This window comes from Macadamia integrifolia, unplaced genomic scaffold, assembly GCF_013358625.1.
Source record: "Macadamia integrifolia cultivar HAES 741 unplaced genomic scaffold, SCU_Mint_v3 scaffold472, whole genome shotgun sequence".
NCBI classification, from domain to species: domain Eukaryota; kingdom Viridiplantae; phylum Streptophyta; class Magnoliopsida; order Proteales; family Proteaceae; genus Macadamia; species Macadamia integrifolia.
The window spans coordinates 499,868-506,367 of NW_024870461.1; the positions used below are offsets into that span (position 1 = coordinate 499,868).

The window sequence follows — 6,500 nt, forward strand, 5'->3', positions numbered from 1 at the left end:
TTTTTGAAGACTTCTAAAATTTTATCCATGGAAGCAATCTTCTTTTTGTATACCAAGCGATTAAGAAATGGGATAGGATGAATATAAGGACTGTTAGGGATTTGCCCCTATTCAGAAGAATCATTTTTTGTTTCCTCAACCAAATCATCTTTAGTTTCAGAAAAATCTTTAGGTTCATCAGACAAACCTGGAACAAGAGGCACACTTGTGTCCTCAACTGAAGGAGAGTTAACAGGAGTAATAGATGAGGAAGATTTAAGAATGCTCTGTTGGTACTCTCTACCACTCCTAAGGGCATAAACAATATTACATTGGTTAGAGGGCCCTTGTTGGGTTTGACCTTGTACTATATTCAGTGGTGCATTAGTTGATGTTTGTGAACTAACAGGCTGATGATGCCTAGGGTTAGGCTCTGGTTGACTGGGTAAAGTTCCTTTCTCCCTCTCACGCATAATTGAGACAACTTGAGTGAGTTCTCTCATAAGATTTTGATGGCTTATCATGAGGAGGGCCATATTTTTTTCCAAGTCACTTATTCTACTTGCCTCTCCAGTGTTGGTAAACCCAGGGGGTTGCTGATAAGATGATAGGAGAGGGGCCCTAGGAAAACTAGCCTGAGGTCCTACATTTAACTTAGGAAAAGTATTTGGGGAAAAAGATTGTTGAGCAAAGGGAGGCCTTTGGAGTCCAGGTTGACCTTAATTATGGAAATTGGAAGGCCCTGCTTGGTTGCCCTGATTCTAAGAGAAATTTGGGTGATTTCTCCATCCTGGATTGTAGGTGTTACTATATGGATTATTCTGGTATAAGGTATTAACATTATCATTAGAAGTGCCCCCAGAGGTGTTGGGGCATTCTTCTATGAGATGTCCAAGAGACCGGCACCAAGCACAAATCTTGACCAAATTGACTGATGATAGTTCTCTAAGAACAATAGCCTCAATTCTCTTGATTAGGCTATCCAAATGGGCTTCCTTGGCTACTATTCCATCCACAAAATATCTTTTTCCTCCTATGGTTCTTTCACTCTCTTGGGTTGATTCCCACTCACGGGTTTTGTCAACTAAGTCAAGTAAGAATTCCCATGCCTTTCCTTCATCTGTAAAGGATGTGAATCCCTCAGGGTACATAGACTCTATCATTTGTTTAATTATTTGACTTAAATGCCATAGGTCTAGGCCATGGTGAGGGCATTCTTAGAGTAGATCCTTGAATCTCTCCATAAGTTTGGAAAATGACTCACTAGGCTTTTGCCTAAACTGAAGGATATCACTTCTAAGCTTATTAGTCTTGTGAGTTGGGAAAAACTTCTTAAGGAAGACAACTGTGAACTATTCCCATGAGGTTATGGAATTTGCGGGTAACCATACAACCACTTCTTAGCTTGGTCTTTCAATGCAAAAGTGATAAACCTAAGCTTAACAGCATCATCAGAAAGCTGTTGGATCTTAATTAGAACACATACCTCTTCAAATTCCCTTAGAAATAGGTATGCATCCTTAGAGGTCAACCCATGGAAGTGGGGCAACATAGTGATGCATTGAGATTTGAGTTCAAAATTATTGCCCTAGGCTTGTGGTAGAACTATGCAGGAAGGTTGGGCTGTTCTAGCAGGGTAGAACCTATCTTTCAGAGATTTAGGTGAGGGGTTTTGCTGTTGGTCTCCCATATTAAAGGGTTTTAAAGAGAGCAAACGTATAGGGTCACTACTTGTTGGATCTCTTCTTTCTAACCGATTCTTAGTATTACGTACCCACCTAACACTCATGCAATAGAAAACTACCCACAACTAAAGTAAGACAAGCACAAAAGAATGGATAGCAAAACTTTTTTTTAATGATTTTTTAATTTTTTTTTAATTTTTTTGATTTTTTTTTGTCTTTTTACGAGCTTACCGGCAGGGATTCGAGGTTTCTCAGGTTAATTCCTGAGGTACTGCTACAGGGCGAAACCTGTCTTTATCATACTGTGAGACATGACGACCTCCACCGATACAACTATTATTGCAAGTTGTTCTTCTCGGGGATTCAATAAAAGAAAAGGAAAAATAAAACAAAGCAAATAAAGCACTCCGATTTACCAAAAGAAAGCAAAAAATAACATGGAACTATCTCCCCGGCAATGGTGCCAAAAACTTGTTTGAGATTTTAAATGTAATCATAAGCGTACAGATCAGTGTAGCTACGGGTCGAACTCAAGGAGAGCAGCCACTTTATTTTTTTTTTCTTTTAATAATACGAAAGTGAACCTATTAATGGTTGTGATCTAATTCTAACTACCGTCCTAAACATATATATCTAAAATAACGTCCTAACCATTCGTCATCTAAGAATTTAAAGATGCAAGCCACGTAATTAAAATTAAATAAATAAATAACTGAAAATAAACAACCCACACAATTAAAAAAAATAATAACGAAAAAAAATGTTGAAATAAAAATAAAGTAAAAGAAAGGGGATAAACCTAGAGAGAGACTCACAAGTAGGTTTCTCTACTTAGCCCGAGGGATGCATCATAATATGAGCTTCCCTGCTTGACCAGAGAGTCACTCTTACAAGGGTTACTCTACTTGGTTTTAGGGAAAGAGAGACAATTAAAATAAAAGTAATAAATTAATGATTTTGTGGCTAGGAGGGGCAAAACCAACACATACACTAGCCATGAACCTTGGGGGAAAGGGATAGCAATAATGTAAGACTGAAAGTAAAATCCTAAATTAAGAAAGATAGGGTAGTCAGAAGAGGGAATGAGAGGGGGGAGAGAAGACTACTGAAGGAGCATACTTACTTGAACTTCAACCCTTGAACTAAAAACTTGATCGATTTGAGATACTATTAGTACTAAAAATCAGATCTGGAATAAACCAAATCTGAAATTTCTAGTACTAGAGAAAACAAATCTGAAGAAAAAAATAAATTGAACTTGAAAGACATGCTTCGTAGCTTGTTCTTGTCACCTAGAACTAAGCCTAGAACTAGAACTTGAAAATTACAACTTGAACTGCTTAAACAATAAAAATAAAATACTAAATCAAAAACAAAAGTGCTTGCATTAATTGAATATAAAAAACTTACAAAAGTGTTTAACGCATAAACCTAGAACTAGAGCTAGAGAAAGAGAAAACTATAAAAAGAGATAGAGCAACTAAAAAAAACCTAGAAGAAGAATGAATTGTCTCTCCTCCTCTTACATGAGTTGTATTTATAGGAAATGGGGAGTTGGGTAACAAATTTCTCTTTCCTAAAAGGGAGAAACCGACAATTGATAGTGAGATCTTCTGAGACCAAAAGTGCTAAGGTAGAGGAGAGAGAAGAGAGAAATAAACTTGGAGAAATTTCCTATATTTTTTTACTCATTTTCTTTCTTTTTTTTTTTAATTTATTTCTCTTCTTTTTCTCCCTCCAAGGGATGATTTTCCTTCTTGCTTTGTGTGATTTGGATAATCTTTTGGTGATGATGTGGAGGAGAGAGAAGATTTGAACAACATTTATTTCTCCATTTTTTTTTTCTTTCCTTTTTTTTCTTCTCTTCTTGAGCAAGAACCCCTTCCACGATTTTCCTTGCTTCTAATTTGATGTGGAAATCCCCTCCATGCCCTTAGTGCTTTACAACCATGAGATTTGAACTTGAGACCTCCTGGTGAGCAAGGGAATTTTACGCACCATAGCTCACCAACTACACTAGGTAGTTGTTGTTGGAGAGATATGACGTCCGATAATGCTTAAAGCCTTTAAAATACAAAACCTGCAAAAAGAGAGTAAACCCAAGGTAGCTCCATTCTAAATATAAAAAAATATATATTTTACTACCCTAGATTTCACACATAAATGTGTTCATCCTACACTGATAAAAATGTAATTTTAGGTTATACCATGGCATATTAAATATATATTTTCTAATATTATAACACATTATTTGGAGTGGGGAGAAGAAGAAAATCCCGACTGTAAGCATTACTTACTAACTTGTTAGATGTGTTTGAGACTATTTTCTATCAAAATATTTTCTTTTGCTTAGTTGTTTGGTTGTTTTAACAAAACATAATGGTCGCATTTCACATTTTCAAGATTAAATCGTTTATCACCAAAAGATAATTTTAGTAAACATGTGAATAAACTAGCAAACCGATTGCTAACTGTTTAGAAACCGTATGGAATAAACCAAAATCGAAACCTTTTAAAACCATGAAATCGAAACCATTTAAAAACCATGGAAACCAAAACCATTTACTAAATGGTTGCGGTTTCAAAAAGTACAACCGTTTAGTAAATGGTGCGATTTTGCTTTCAGCCAAAATACATGTGAACCAAACTGTTTAAACCGAAACCAAACCGATTAACACCCTTACCTATAAGGAAACTATGAGAACCTCTCTAGGTCATTTTTCCTTATTTGCTTGGTACACCAGCTCCTCACCTTTATCTCTCACCACTTTAATTTGTTTCTCGGTGCACATCACATTCACCCGGTGAGTTGACAACCAGTCCATGTCCAATATGACATGAAAATTCTGCATGTTGAATTTGATAAGTTGGGCATTCATCTTCTTCCCACCTATTTCAATGGAATATCGTCCATATACCTCATTCAATTGCGCTACTTTGCCTGTAGGTGTACTAACAATCAACTTACCCTCTAGTGCCCTGGGTGTCATATCAATCTTTCTAAAAAACCTTTTAGATACCAAAGAATGTGATGGTCCAGAGTCAAACAATACATAAGTTGGTTTACCCAAGATAGATAGGATACCTGCTACAACATCAAGGCTTTCTTCAACCTCCTCAGCTTACAATGCATACATTATCCCATGAGGTGGGCCCCCTTAAGTCAATGCAGGTCTATAAATAGGAGGCTGATTCTGTATGATAGCTAGCTTGTACGGGAAATCCTTTACAAAATGCCCAACTGCATGACAAACATAGCATCGGTTCTGGGATGCTTACACTGGTGTAGGGGCTCTCTGTACCTGACCCGGTGCTATTGAAGGATGAGGTGGCCTCGGTGCTGTAGGCACTGTGCTAGTGTTCGGGCGGAAAGAGGTAGCACCCGATCCACGGGCTGATCGGGGCATATAACTCGATGATCTATATGGTTGCTAGTATGATGGACCATAGTTATATGGCCCATGAAAACTATTGCTCTGGTTACCTGAGTCCGCATACGGATTGGACCTCTTCCAGAGCCCTGGTGTGGTGGAAGACTCTCCCTTTTGCTTGTCCTCTATAGTCTTGACCTTCTATACGATCTGGGTATAATCAGTCAAATCCATAGCCCCCAATACCATAACAATAGATACCTTCAACCCTTTCAAAAATTTTTTGCCTTCTCCTCCACTGTTTTCATGTGTGGAGGAGAAAAATAAAACAAGTCCTCAAATTGCTGTTGATACTTAAGGACGAACTTGTTTCCCTAGTTAAGGCTGTGAACTCTGCTTCCTTCTGGTCTCTGAAGCTGCTGGGATTTCGATTGTTCTTGTTCTATATCCTCTAGAATTCATTTTTCTTTTGATTCTTCCCAAACTAGAATGAATGTAGCATTAGGGTATATCATTTGCCTAAGATTTTCTTCCTTAATCATCATATTTATCATTTCCATGAGTTACTTAACCCTATTTTTTTCCAATTTTTTTGTTTTAGAGTTTTCTTGTTCTCTTTCTCTTTCTTTACACAATGTATGATATAAATAAGTTTATTCACTCTCATTTGGTTGTACTAGAGTGTTTGAGATTTAAAATGTAACCGCAAGCGTACGGATCAGTGTAGCTACGGGTCGAACACAGGGGGAGCAACCACTTTATTTTTTTATTTCTTTCAATAATGCGAAAGTGAACCGATTAATGGTTGTGATCTAATTCTAATTACCGTCCTAAACATATGTATCTAAAATAATGTCCTAACCATTCGTCATCTAAGAATTTAAAGACACAAGCCACGCAATTAAAATTAAATAAATAAATAACTGAAAATAAACAACCCACGTAATTAAAAAAAATAAATAAATAAAGAAAAAAAATGCTGAAATAAAAATAAAGTAAAAGAAAGGGGATAAAGCTAGAGAGAGACTCACAAGTATGTTTCTCTACTTAGCCCGAGGGATGCATCATAATATGAGCTTCCCTATTTGACCAGAGAGTCACTCTTACAAGGGTTACTCTACTTGGCTTTAGCGAAAGGGAGACAATTAAAATAAAAACAATAAATTGATGGTTCTATGGCTAGGAGGGGCAAAGCCAACACATACACTAGCCATGAACCTTGGGGGAAAGGGATAGCAATAATGTAACGACTGAAAATAAAAATCCTAAATTAAGAAAGAAAGGGTAGTCAGAAGAGGGAATGAGAGGGGGGAGAGAAGACTACTGAAGGAGTCTACTTACTTGAATCAATGCTTGAACTTGAAAAACATGCTTCAGAGCTTGTTCTTGTCACCTAGAACTAAGCCTAGAACTAGAACTTGAAAATTACAACTTGAACTGCTTAAACAATAAAAAATTACTCCAC

General features: G+C 36.9%; 1 non-coding gene across 1 annotated transcript; it reads left to right on the plus strand.

Moving 5' to 3' along the window:
• Positions 1-1,176: 1,176 nt before the first annotated feature.
• Positions 1,177-1,283, plus strand: LOC122068876. Its single transcript, XR_006137278.1, has one exon. It is a non-coding gene; the product is annotated as a small nucleolar RNA R71 (small nucleolar RNA).
• The last annotated feature ends 5,217 nt before the right edge of the window (positions 1,284-6,500 follow it).